Source organism: Anser brachyrhynchus, assembly GCF_964034855.1.
Source record: "Anser brachyrhynchus genome assembly, chromosome: Z".
NCBI classification, from domain to species: Eukaryota; Metazoa; Chordata; class Aves; order Anseriformes; family Anatidae; genus Anser; species Anser brachyrhynchus.
This window is the reverse complement of record NC_137697.1, coordinates 63296386-63310872: the sequence shown is the minus strand read 5'-3', so window position 1 is coordinate 63310872 and position 14487 is coordinate 63296386. Positions and strand designations below refer to the sequence as shown.

The 14487-nt window shown below is 44.5% G+C and overlaps 1 protein-coding gene across 10 annotated transcripts in view; it reads right to left on the bottom strand.

Moving 5' to 3' along the window:
• Positions 1–7924, bottom strand: part of SEMA6A (semaphorin 6A) — a 120001-nt gene extending 112077 nt beyond the window's left edge. For 2 of the 10 annotated variants that reach the window (XM_080574907.1, XM_080574905.1), the window contains exon 1: positions 3976–7920. The gene's annotated coding sequence lies outside the window, so the exon portion shown is untranslated. Of the gene's footprint in view, positions 1–3891 lie in introns of all 10 variants that reach the window. The other 8 variants (XM_080574904.1, XM_080574901.1, XM_080574903.1 and 5 more) reach the window with 8 other exon arrangements.
• Between the last annotated feature and the right edge of the window lie 6563 nt (positions 7925–14487).

Sequence of the window (14487 nt, the reverse complement as noted above, 5' to 3'; positions counted from 1 at the left end):
TCATTAGCAGTTCTGTCAGTAGCTAAAAAAAAAATTAAATTAAAAATGGCATTGGGTAGTCCATGACATGTGAGTTTCAAGTATCTGTTATAAATACTCTGTATAGAAATGCCTATTATTAACAGTACTTTTAAAGGAAAGGTCATCACTGAATGCAGTGAATTACCATATGTCTTCACTCTAGAGATACAGCAACTGGCAGTTCTGTTAATAGCTGGTTTATCTACTTCATTTTACATCTCTATTTCAGCCACTACGGAAACACTTTGGGGACTGGGGAAAAATTCCTTCCATACAGAAACGTCTCTATATTCACAGAGTATACTATACCACTCCTTATTGCTGATAAATAACGGCAGTTCCACACTGGGAAAGAGTTAACTACCAGGAGGTTTTTGCCAGTGAATTATGAGCTAATTCATGGTTTTTTTCCCCTCATTTTCTCCTTCCTTTTTTGAAGCCTTTTTTTTTTTTTTTAAGTGCCTTTTTTAACCTATAGTAGAGCTAAACTTTAGGCTTCAGAGGACAAGTCTGGCAGCCTCATATACCTTTGTCTAGTGCATGAAAGCTGATAATATGATTATTTTATAAGGGCAGGCATAGATCTCTCATCCCATTTCCTATTTCCTGTGGCCCCACTACTAACTGTTAGCAGCTTTTGCAAGTCTGAAGTGACAAAAACAGCAAATACACCTATGTATATCTTTTAATAAGCCATTCCTAATACTTTCTGAATATCCTGGTGCACACCTCTACTCTGTTTTTTTCCTTCATTCCCGTATCATGTGGAATTTTGAATCCTTTCGTATCTCCCAGCTTCTAAAATAGGATAGCCAAGTGAGCAGCTTGGGAACTCCAGAAGACATGCAGGACATGCAATATGTATAATTATGACACAGTAGGTGGCACTCTTCCCTTTAAATCCTAAAGCAGTGTCTTTGAGCTTTGCTGCCATACTTGCCATGTTGTAGTCAAGACCCAAAACCAAAGCCTTATTTGCTGTGGACAATTAAAGATCCCTTAACACGGATAAACATAAATATTCAGTTATTTCCACAGCCAGAATTAATGGCTTAGTCATCTCAGAAGACAGCAGATAAAGAAAATAAAGGCATAAAAACTCTGGTCTGCCAGGTTTGCACTTGAACTGGGGAGGTTCACTTCTGCTTTCAGAGGCCCTACACACATCTAAACTATTCCTTACTCAAGTGACTGATGCAACAGGCCCAAAATAAAAATATTCCTATGGAGAGGTTTTATGCTTAGGCCCTGAGTTTCCCCTCAGCTGCTTGTTTCTGACTTTAAACACTGTTCCTGGCTGCTGTATGTTTTTGGAGCTGGACTCCAATACTGGCTATATCTTATTACCAACATGATCTCTGTGTATTGCTCACCCATCACAGGGTAGTCCTGAACAACAGAATTAATGCTGATAAAATACTGAAGCGGTCACCAGCAGAAAACGTCGCTTCTTCTTCTCTTTCTTCTGTTTCCCTGTCAAGGCAAAGTTTGTCACAATTTGTTGTAGGTCTGAGTCAAATGCTGCTTGCTTCAGAAGACGCGGACCTAGGTCTGACTTAACGCTGAAGGTCGATCCAGAGCAAATGGACTCGGACCACAGTTTCAGGTCCTCATCAAGTACCGATTCCCACCAGAGAACAGGAGAAACCAAAACATGAAAATATGGCCCTGAGTAATATTTATTCTCATCCAATTACTCAGGCAAGCAAGGCTTAGCTGTGTAAGTAAAGCTTACTTGGGCAAGCAAGACTGGTAAGGACAAGGACTAAAGATTTACCTCCTTAATAAATGAATAGTAGTAGGTAAAATACTGCAGCAACTGTATCAAATTAGGTCAGCAAAAACTTCTGTTTTAGTATGGTTCAACTTTTCTCTAGCATACGCTCTGCCTAATAGCGTAGAATATTATTTTCCAGAATTTACGCTGTTGTTTGTTTTCAGCACTCTGGTATAGTGCATGGGAATCAGATACTATACACAAAGCATTTGTTTGGGAAGTATAACAATGTGTTCTTGCAAACAAGTTGGATGTGAGGCATATATTAGCTCAGGTCAATTTAATCTGAAAACATTTTATGTCTCCCCTGCTGTAAACCATGTGAACTCTTTTCATGTGTATTTATGTATGGCTCTTCAAAACAAGATGACAAATTTCCCCTTCCCTTCACAAAACATGCACAAGCAGGTTCACAATCACCTACTTCCTTTTTAATGCAAACAGTTCTATTCTGGATTTATCACAGGTCATTAATTTGATCTTTCCCTTTTTCTTCTTCCCCCCACCAACCTTTCCCCTGCCCCCCCCCCCCAAAAAAAAAAAAAAGTGAGGGCAATTCCGCATCCTTAACCTGACCTAACTACCTCTTTTTTTCAGTCTCAAACAGCAGAAACTGCGCTCCTCAATTTACAGACATTAAAGAGGGGACTAAGGCTAATATTCACTTCCAGCTTCAAGTAGCTGAAGATGTTAGTCAGTCTTGTTTCTCATAGATGTTACTGCCCAACAGTTTTTTGGTTCAAGAGGTACAAGCTTATTTGATAAGGCTGGTTTTGCCATTAGAAGTAAGAATAATAGTTTTAGACTAATTGAGAATACACAGAACATCTGTGACCATACAATTCATTTTCCTTCAGAATACTCAACCGCGCTTCAAGCATTTGATTCCTACTACAGGAAGAGCAAATGTAGCAATTATACTTTATGGTATTAATTACTATTTTAAAATTCATTTTGCATTCACACAGAAACCTCATCTGGGCATTCTGCTCCTGAGCTAAACTTGCATGAAAGCCAGAGATTTTCTGCAGTGAAGAGTAGTGGTGAACTGTGATCAACATTTTCATGCATAGGAAATTGTTTGGCTTTAAAGAGAGTTAGCATATTTTCTCTTTGGAATATATCTTACGAGAAGCTACTGCATTAAAAACAGGATCCTTTTAGACAAAATTATACCCTAGACAGTGAAGTGCTTTGGCAACCGTACTTTTCCAAGAGTGACGAACCTTCCCGATCTTACTGAAGCTAGTATTTCCTTTCAAACACGTATGAAGCAATTCCGTGAAGAAAAGGGTTTGCTGGAGCAGACCCAATTTTCTTCACAATACACTAGATTAGTCTCATTAAACAAGGAAAAAAAAAAAAAAAAAAAAACACCACAGAAGTTAACCAGAGCAAGATCATTTTGTTTTTCTTGTCTAAAAACAAATAGCAAAAGAAGCCCCGAACGTGATAACAGTTGTATAAATCTTACTGTCAGAGAGGTGCCACTGACTCCTCAAAACCTCCACGAGTTCTGCAATTAAAAGAGCTTGACTCTGCTGGTCGTTGATGCCAAAAGATTTACCCGCCAAGTAAAGCTTACTGGCACAAGAATACCTCACTGAATTACATACACGTTAAATGAATGTAAACCAAACACAGTCACTGAAATAATTTTTGCAAAGACAGAGTAGCTGGAGGCATGGTTTTCCCCACTATTTTTGAGGTTAGCTTAATAATTAATACGGGTGCTGGAGGACGCTAAGCAAAAGTTAGCCAAATCTGTGTCAAATGATGAGCTACTGCACGCAGCCCTGTGACAGAAAATGGTTGTGGAGATTCATTATTTACAACACCTGCAATCCGCGTGTGCCCCTTTGTAGGATCAAGCGTTCACCTTGCGGAGTCAGGAATCAGCGCCTTTTAAAATTTATTGCAGAGCTGACTACAGCCTTTACCTCTGCAGGTCTATTAGTGAAATAAATAAAATAAAAATAAAAAATCCGACTACGGCAACTAAAGACCCGTGCTGCAAAGGCGCTGGCGGAAGCGCGCTGATTTACAAACTTCGAAAGCAGCGATTAGCTCCGGAGAGGAAAAGGAGAACAAACCTCCCTCCGACGAAGCGGCCAAGGTTAGGGAAGGCAGAGCCGCCCTCCCGAGGAAAACCCAGCGGCTGCCGCCTCGCGACTCACCCCGGGAAGAGCCAGGCAGGACCGACTCGGCGGCGGCGGGCAGAAGAGCATCTCCGCTGCAGCTGACCGGGCTCCAGGCTCAGCCCCGCTTCCCCGCCAGCCCCCCTCCCGCTCGCCGCCCGGAGCCACCCCCGGGAAACGCCTCCCTGGAGCAGGAAGGGGCGGTGGGACGGCCGAGCCCTCGCAAGGAGCAGGTACTTTCTCCACGCGTAGAGGAGACGCAAACTTTCCACCGCCCACCCCGTCGGCGGACACCGGGGCGGCGCTGACCCTCCGCCGCCCCCCCGAGGGATGCCCCCCGACAGCAGCAGCGGCGGCGGCGCCCAAAGAGGGGGGGATTTGCGGGCTCCCACCGAGCCTCGCTGTCAGCCGGGAGCTGAGCCCTGCCTTCGCGTGGACGGGGCGGGGGGCGAAGCCCACCCCTCGTCGCCCACCTCGGCACCGGCGGGTCCCTAGCGGGGGTGATGCGCGGTGCACCCCCCCCGGCCGGGCGGCAGCTCCTTTGTGCCAGCCGTCCCGGTGCTTCCTTCCCCCTTAGAAAAACTTTCTCCGCTGCTCCCCGGCTCTCCCCCCGGGGGGCACAGCCGGCCAGAAGACCAAGGAACGGCAGGGGAAGGGCGGAGGGCGTGGAACGGGGCTTGCCCCGCGGAGGAGCGGTTGGCAGAGAGACTTCAGCCCGCGGGGTAGAGGAGAAGGAGGGGGATGCTGGCAGCGCCCCGGGGAAGGGGGTGGGGATGGACCCTGCCCCGGAGCCACCCTTCTCCCCCGAGCGGCGGCCGGGCAGCCCCTGCCGGCGGCGGAGGGGGCCGGGGCATAGAGGCTGGGGGATGGAGGCCGGCGGCGAGGGGAGCCCGCGGCCTCAGCCCGTGCTCGCGAACAAAGCCCCCGGCAGCACCGGGGGAAAAGCGAAGTTTCCTCGGTTGCCGGCCTCTTCCCCCCACCCCAGCACGCAGCCCTAGCCCGACAATTAAGAACGCTCATAATGAACAAAACCGAGGCACGCCGCCGCAGCCCAACTACCCCGCACCGATGAGACGAGCGCGGGGTCACGCCTCTGCGCGGAGCTCCCGCACCGTGCCTCTAACAAAGAGCCCACCGCCCCCCGGCCCTCCCCCGGCTCCCCGGCCGGCGAGCAGGGCTCGGGGCTGGGCAGCCGGGGGATGAGGAGGGGAGCCAGAGCACCGCGCATGCAAGCCGTGCCAGCGGGGCAGGGAGGGACGCTAGCATGGTAAGCAGCCGGGCTGGGAGGGTGGGGGAAGAGGAGAAAAAAAAAAAAAAAAAAAAAAGGCGAAGCCACGAGATGCCTGGAAAGTGGCATCGGCGAGCGCAGCGTGTGCACTTGCAGGCGGCTCTCGTCCTCCTCCTTCTCCTCCTTCCCCCCTCGGTGCCGCGATCGCTGCCGAGGCAGAAGGCAGCCGCCGGCCTCGCACCCCGCACCGCTGCTGGGGCGAGCCCTGAGCCTGCCTCTCCCCGCGACCCCAAAACGTCGGATACGGACGCGGACAGGGGAGTACTGTACCTTGTTGGTGCATGTATCTAGGCAGCTAGAGGACAGAACTAGCTGATGTAGTGTCCCATTTAGTAATCCATTTAAGGGGATCTCTCTGGGAAACTGGAGCCACTCTCTCCTTTGCAATCCTTTGTCATTACTACCTGTGTGCTTCGCGGGGGACGGGCGGAGTATTTAGTATTTCTACTTTCTGAATTGCAAATGCGATTTGTTCATTTCCAATGATGGGCGAAAAGAGGGGAGAGAACGGGGAAAAAAATAATAAAAAAAAAAGCGTTAGCAACTCCTCTCCAAACCCAAATTCCACTACGGTTCCACTCCAGCAAGTCCCCTTCAGCCGTGCCGCGGGAGGTAAGTCATTTCGGGGTCTCGTCCTGCTCCCTTTCTACCAAAAGCGCTCCCCAGCGCGAAGGCTGCTTCAGCAAAACTCCGGGGCCGGCGGCGCCCGCCAGGAAACCGCGGTGGCTCCTAGCCCCGAGCTGCCGGGCATGGGGCTGGGGGCGCCGGCTGCCTGCCGCTGCGCTGCGCTGCTCCGCCCGGCTCCGGCTCCGGCTGGCTCCGGCTCCGGCTCCTGCTCCCAGCTCCCGCTCCCGGCCCCCCACTCCCTGCCCCTGGGACGCGGCTCCGCCGGCGGAGGCGGAGACAAAGCCCGGACTGGATCGCGCAGGGCGGGAGCGTCCCGCCCGGCCCCGCCTCCTCCCCGCCCGATCTCCGCCACCGCCTCCCTGCGCCGCGATCGTTCCGCGCCCCCCGCGGCAGCCTCCCGACGCCGTGGCCCCGGGGCCGGCGGAAGCGGGGCGGTCCCGTGGAAGCCCGAAGGGCTGAAACAGCGGCCCCGACCTCCGGATTGCGGCGGGGAGAGCCTCGCGTACAAGCGGGATTGCCTTAACGTGATTTATGCTTTTTCTTCTTCTCCCCCCCCCCACCCCCCCCCCCTTTTTTTTTCGAACCAGATAAGTGAAAAGGCAGACGCAACTCGGACCGCAAAGCGTGGCATTAGAATTAAAATAATCGCTTGTTTGCGACAGCTGCTTCTCTGCCTTTTATTTCCAGATAATGAAAGGACCCTGAGAAATTGGTTTGGGTTCGGCATTTGATTTGGGATCTAAAACTACACACGTGCCTGTTCAATTTCTAGTCGTTGGGTTACAAGGGAATACATTCATCTGTATCGAGGAAAAGTTTCTCCTTTGCTCTCAGTCAGCTTAAGCTGAATGTAAACTTAGGATAATTTTCTAACCAAAGGAACTGAGAATATATATTTTCTTTCTTTTCCCTGAAAATCTAAAACAGAAGAGAGTTCTGCACCAAAGAGAATAATTGCTGGGGACAGATAAATTTTAGTTAACTTAAGCTAGATCTGAAAGCAATTAGGGGAACTGAACTAGTACAAATAATTTCTGGGTACCCAACCATGTGTCAGGGGGGTAAGCCAGATGAATGGACCTTGATTTGCCAAGACCCCTAATCCCGTATCTACAAAGAGGCCCCAGACCATCTCATCCTACTACTTCTGTCTCTGTCAGGAAATGAGAACAGAGACAGAGTGCAGCCTGGGTTTGTGGGAAATACCCGTCCACCAGTACCAAATGCTGACATTCAATCACTGCATTATGCTCAATCACTACATGCGTTTTGAGGTGTTCAGAACTTCCACTGACTTTGTTGTGGGTTTGAATTGTAAGCAGATCTGGATTGAGCCCTTGCTGTGCGCTTCACATATACTTCATAAATATTTCCGCAATACTGAACAGTTTATTTTACACTTGCATTTCTTCATTAATCAAAAAGAGCTCTCTGACAGTGAATATTTTTTGTCCCCTATATTTAGGGTTTTGAAAAATACAGACCAGATTTTTATATTATGAAAGTTCTGCAAGAAGCAGAAAGCATTAAAAAATCCTATTTTCCATACATTGGTATTGGCTGTGGCATCAGTTGCCAGAAGTTTCTATTTAGATTCTTTTACAGGATTGTCTTCTTTCTTTCATCCACTGTATTTAATTTCCAAGCCTGTTAATTTCCTTGCTTAAATCACACACTGTAACCACACGCTTAGCCTTCTGCTAGAACTTAAGCTGACTCTGCTGCCCTCTGTTCCCTTGTTGCTCCTTCTGCTCTTAGCTTGCTAGAATCAGTCTGCAAAACCTCATGTGTCTCCACAGCTTAAAAATACCACCCTCCTTTCTTCTACCTGACAACTTGTTCCCTTTTCCTCTCTGTACTCAACCTGGTAAACCACACTCATATTTCTCTCCCACCAAGTCACGTTAGGCCGTTTTCATGGAATTTTAATACCAATCTCAGTTCTTCATTCTGTCAGATTTCCTGAAATCACAGACAAAACCTTTTCTCTTTTGCCTGGACTAGCTAAAAACTGTGGATTATTCACAGTGGCCTGGGGAAAGGAATTGCCCTTACTAATGGAAACATATTGTCTCACTGGCTGCTTTTTGGCAGTTGCATTGATAGAGCACCATGGGTTTTCCAGGCTCTGTTCAGTAAGGGATGGTTGGTGAGGTCTCCATGGAGCTGTGCAATTTCCAAAAAAATCACACAAGCGACAGAGAAGTTCTCCCACCTACTCCAACTCCTCTTTAGACACTCCTCTCTAGCAGAGATTCTCCTGTCTAGCAGAGATTTAACTTGAGCTGTCATGAAAATATTATCTCTGCCCTTTCTTCCTAATCACAAAATGTGTTGACATTAGTGGGACACTTGGGCAGTGTCGGGGAAGAGCACTCGGACCTCTTTCACTGCAAGCAGTGGACTCCTTTAGCTGGCTTGCATGAAGTTTGAATCCAGCCACTGTGCTGAGCCCCACACTGAACAGATTTGCTACTCTACCAACTGTGTGGAGCCAAGCGGTTGTAGGAGCAGCATCCCATTAGGTGCATTTGTGAAGAGCTGGTGTACTGCAGCCATGCAGAGACACCTTGCAGTGGCTGAGTGAGTCCCCAGTCATTATCTTCCCACATTAGAATAATCTGTGCAACACTTTGGGAGACACTTTCTTCATCATTTATTATTAGAATCAGTTCGGTTCATTCTTGCCCCTATTTCAAAGTTTCAAAGTACAGCAGAGTTTTATGTTGACAAGAAGCAACATGAGAGAGTGGCAGAGGAGAGGTTTTTGACAGCTGCCTGCGAAACACTGGGGGCTTTTGCCCCAGGGAAGGAATGAGATGATTTTGATGTCCAGGAGATACTCAAAGCCTGTAATCCTGGGAGGGGCTTTTTTCCCTCTACGACCAATGTAGGAAATACCTTTACCTGTGGGGATATACCTTAACAGAAATAAAATGCTGAGTACAGAGACATCTTAATATAAAGAACTATTTACCTCTTTAATCTTACAGCAACAACGAAAGCTCATCAAACTGTAAATATGATTTTTGTCAAGACAACATTATTGAATGCCTGGCAAAGTAATTACTCCTACGCAGAACAAAATAAGATCTTTCTTTTAATCACTTCAGAGGACTTCACCAAACTCAGCTTCACTCTGAAAATGTGGTTGAAAGTGAGCAGTTTTTTAGTCATGTTTTTGGCATACTGCACTACAGCTAAAGGTGACTCTTAAAAACCAGCATGTACCTCTTTCTCTTTCGTTTAACATAAAAGAACAATAGGCCTTTTGCCCAACTTGGTCCTGCAGAGTCACGCACACTATTTAGTATTATGACATTTTCCAGACCACAAATACAAATATAATATAAATATATACATAAACAAATAAGATGAGATCAGAGTAAGAACAGGTAGGCCGTGAGTTTCTTCTCTGGAAGTGATTTTAATGGTTTGTGAATCCCTGCAAAATTAATTCTGTAACTAAGGACCTTACTAGAAATGCCAAATTTTTACATTTCCAGGTAACATGTATGGATTTGCTTTTCTTAATCTCTTTGTTCAGACATCTTCCAAGTGAAGCATAAATACCTGAGTAACCATAGTATGACCTGGGATATACTCATCAGGGGCACCCAAAGTATTTATATTTCATAAGCATATTTCAAAATATTCACTGGAAATAGCAGAGACTTGACTGAAGGATTTGCCTGGGAACCCAAAGGGAGCCTTCCTTGTGCCAATTCTGTGCATTATGGTGTTTACGACTATGGAGAGTTTTGGAAGGCGAGCCAGGCCATGGAGCAGATGTTTTATGCAGGAGGCTGCCCTGGTCAGCCCCTGCTGTACTGTGCCAGAAAAATCAGCAGAAATTCATGTTGCACTGTGAGCAACATTCACATGTCACCGTGTCATCTAGTTCCCAGAAGAGGAGAGTGTTACATGATCATGCAATGAGCAGAGAATACTGTGGATAACGTCCGGACCATATGGTAAAGGGAGTGGTTCCCTATTAAAAAACAAAACTGAGCATGGAAGACCAATATGGGAAACCGATGTAGAATTTAACGTTGTTAAAACTAACAGAAGCTTACAGAGATTCATTATCAAATTACTCCTAACACACATGGGCCAGATCCTCCTCTGGTGTAAATTAACATAATCCTATTAGAGCCTCCATATCGATTCCACCTGCCGACAATATGTTTTGTCAAATTTCATCAGGAAGGGTCTATAGGATAATTTTTAACTACCCTGCAGAGCTCCATAACAGGAATATAACTGATCTGCTGAATTCCATAGGCAGTTATTTGAGTCACTAGAAAAATTATTTGCTATTGAACTCCATCGGATTTTCCATAAAGGCAAGCTTACTTTCTTCACACAATGGATGTGGATGATCTCACATTTGTCTCTTCTAGTTAGAGTCTCTGAGAGGAAAATTAATCAGGAACTGTCAAGGGAGCATCTTAAGAGGGTTTTCAGGGTACCTTTCCCTTGAGTTTCATTACAGGAAAAGACAGTATGCTTCTCAGTTACTTCATGGTGGTTGAGTTCAAAGGTTTGTGCTCTCCATTTTTAATCCCCCCCCCCCCCCTTTTTTTGGAATCACCTTACCACTACTCCAGCTTTTCCAGTATTGTGCTTAGATGTTGCATCCTTTCTGAGTACAGTGAGGAACCAAACTGAAACAAACTACATTTCTCAGCTGTTGTTTCTTTTTATGTGGTTAAGATTGGACACTAACTACTGAGCTGTTTAGAGGGCACGGAAAGAGGTGCAGAGGGACTCCCTTAAAACATGTATTTTTATTGGAAAGTTAAGCCAAATTCATACAGTTTTCCTGGGGTAAATCCTCTGTTCTCATCACGGCTACATAGAATCAGGCTTTTGTTCAAGAGCTTAAGGAAAATGGTGAGAAAAGAGATTTATTTTGGCTTTGCTTGTGTTCTTACAGTGGATGAATGTGGTACAAATTGAACAATTTCTGTGGCTCCCAAAATAGCAATGAACATTTCAGATCTAGGTGGGGGAACTAAGGAATGTGTAAAATTATCATAATTGAAAAGACAGCACTGGAAGAAGTCAATATTAAAATAAAAATGTTTTAAATACAATTACAGTATCAAACTGAAAGCAAATCCAATTTAAAATAATAATAAGCGGTTAGTTTAATAAGTCAAAATCATTGCTTTCAGTGTCCCTTCAGCTGAACTGAGCCCTTAGGAGCACTCAGTAAGTGGAATTGCCAGGCAATACAATATTACCAAAGAGAAACCTTTAATGGTTTCAGTAGCTGAAAGAAAGAGGCTTTATTCCATCCTCCTCCCCAACACACACACTTTAATTCATAACATTAAATCTCACCCAGCTGAGTCCTTTTTTTTAACCCTCAAATCGATGGCAGTGGAAGAAGAAAGGGTCTGTGACTGATGGACAAAGTAAAAAAAAAAAAAAAGGAGGAAGGAGAAGGACAAGGAGAAAAAGAGCAGGCAGGACAAAATGGAAGAGTGAAGGAAAAGGCTCCAGCTGAGAAAATTTGAGAAGCAGAGTGTTCAATAGGGGACAGAGAGGGCGATCAGAGAGAAATGATGAGGGGAAGCAGAAGGGAAGAAAGGGAACTAAAGAGACATAATATCTATGTGAAGCACAAGGTTAGCAAGATACCTTAAAGGAATGTAGGAAAAATGGGATTGGTTAAACTTGACAAATGAACAGCTGATGTAAAATGATTTTTTAGTCAGGTTTTATCCTTTGTGAAATCACTGAACTAAAACAACAACAAATGAGAGTTAGAGTTGCTCTGGGTTTACACTTGCTTTTAAATGAAAGTGTATGAATATTTTTACATGCTAAAGGAGAAATTAATGTCAAACACATTATGGCCTGCTAAGATGCAGAAGAGGGACTGAAGAATCTGTTGAAAGACATGACAAAGTATTTGGGAAGAAAAGAGCATGTCCTGCTTTTGGCAAAGCAGTTTTCGTCAGTGTCATCCTCATACTGCCTGATGAGCTATTTGGACCTAACGCTGTATGGAAATACAGAGGGCTTTACTTCTCTTTTGCCTGTATTGTGTTATGCCAGGGAAAGAAATAAGAGTGCTGGAGACTCAAATTCAGTAGTCTAGATTTTTTTTTCTTTTTTCTTTTCTTTTCTTTTCTTTTTTTTTTTTCTGGATAACTACCTGTACTCTGCCAATGGTAACTGTGTTTAACAGGGCTTTACTCCACAAGAAATTGCACTGAAGCAGGTAGCTGTAGAGTTAGGTGATTCCTGCTGCATGCAGAGGTGCTAGCTCCTGGCAAATCTTAGGGTGATGACAACAGCATTACTGCCATGTACAACTCCTCCCTCTGAGCTGATTGTAGTCTGGAGTTTCCTGGTGATTATTAGAGCTAAGAAGCATTTGCTAATGAAGCCTGCACTATTACCAGGGAATGAAAGAAGGAGAGTAGAGACTTCCTGTGTTTGCTCGTTCCTGGCAATCATTAGCTAGCCAGCCTCTCTTGGGTGTGACTGTCCCAGGTAAATCACAGCCTAGAAATTCCAGCTCTGCTTAAGTAAGTTTCAGTCACTCCCCTGCGCCTGATACTAATGCAGCAAAATTGAGAGGAAGTGAGTAAAGGACATTTGGAAGATCTGTAACTAATCCAACACAAAGGGCCAGAGACCATGCAGAAACTGTCTGCTTGACTCACCATGAAGGGAGGGTTTCCACTGCTTGGAGACACATACCTGGTTTCTTAGTGAAATCATTGTCCTTTCCATAAACCTTCACACCAAATGTGGTGTATTAGGATGAGGATATAATCAATCATTGCATGTCTGGCAGTTTAGTACATAAAAAGGATACCTCATAGGTGCAGAAGAGGTAAGATTATATACAATAAAGAAGAAATGTGGAGGAAAACATCAGCTTCTGACATAAACCACAGCCAAATTCATTTATGTGCTATCAGTGATGAAACTACCATTACCTGAAAGATAATTAATGTATTATTGCCAACGGTATCATTTATAGCAATATTTTTGGTAACTAACTCTTTCTTTGTGCTGTCCTGAAGAGAGCATTATTCCAGACTGTTAGCAGGGACTTCTTGTGGATTTTGCTTGGATTTCACATTCAACCCTGTGTGAAATATGCGTTACTGTTGACAGAAAATCAGCAGAAAACATATGTATGTTTTAGTATCTACTTACATCCTATGTCAAAGGCACAAATAACATGTATATAGCCCTTGATTTAAGAGTATTAAGTTTCTAACTGGGCCTTTATTTTGCAGAAATCTTTAATTTGGATGTTCAGTTGAATAAAAATCAAAGTGGATTTATAAACAAGCTATATTTGATGTGGGCTAAAGTGTGTGGCCCAAAAGTCTTCAGGACTTCTGTCACTTTGGGATTTTAATAGGACCAGATTATCATCCAGCATGCAAAATCCTTACTTCTAACCAGTTTGCAACCATGCCTCTTAACTCTCTGAAAACAGAGAACCAAGAAAACCTTAATCTGTGGAGTAAAAGCTAACAGGCATTAAACTGGAAAGTCTGGTTCAACTCTTGGTCTCAGCAGAGTCAGTGGCAAAACTGTAGTTGACCTTAGTGTGGTGGGACACTGATTTTCAAGTCCGAATTCAGATTTTACCATGGACTAGTCAAAGAGGACATTTACTACTCACCTTTTCCTACAGTCTGTTTCATGCTAATGAAATGAATGTCCTACTCCAGCCTTTTGAGGGGAAAGGGTTTCACAGTGACTTTACCTGTGCTATTTGTATAGTGCGTGACACCAACAGATAGATTTTTGTTTTATTTTTAATGATACTTCTTTTGTTTCTTTTTTGTTTAGGCCTGCCCAGAATTAAAAATAAATAAATAAATAAATAATAGTCACACTATTGTAAAAGGAATTCCTGAGCAGTATATGGTTATTGTTGAATTTTCCAGTACTTATAGACCCCTGTAAGTAGGGGGCTTAAAATGAAAACTCTACAGTGACCTTAATGACAGTGTCAGATTATAATATGCAGGTTGCTGAAATGTCTAGTTAATGAATGTCAGTAGGATTAGAAAATGATGAGGGCACTTTTTAACATCTCTGTGCTATGATAGATTTATATCACTAATAACAATGAAAGGTGCACAGGAATCTATGGACACTGCCTCTCTCCTCCAGAAACCAGTGCTGTCTCTTATTAATTAAATTGAATCAAGAACAATATAAATCTCCTAGTGCTTATTCCACTCATTTCATACATGCTAATGAGGATGAGCTTCTGAGCTGGTGGTTGGAATCATTTATTCAGTGGTGGGAAAAATAACATCAGGATTCAGACCCCCTGCTGTCTTTGTACACTGTTGTGCTAGATTTATATTGGTCTACTAAGGTCTAATAAGTAACTGAATACATTAAACAAGGCGCTTGCCACTGCAAGGGTTACAAGGGACTCCTTGTTTTTCTTCCTTGTGTATTCTTTGGTGAGGAGATTAGGGGAGATGGGCCCATTATGTAAGTCTCTCCTCTTCGTATTTCATCCACCAGTTCAAAGCCCTCTTTTCCAAACAGAAACTATGCCAAAGTTCTCATCAATCATTAAAAGTCCCAGCAGTCACAAACTCACTGATTTTGATGTGAAGTGCAACAGTCCTGCC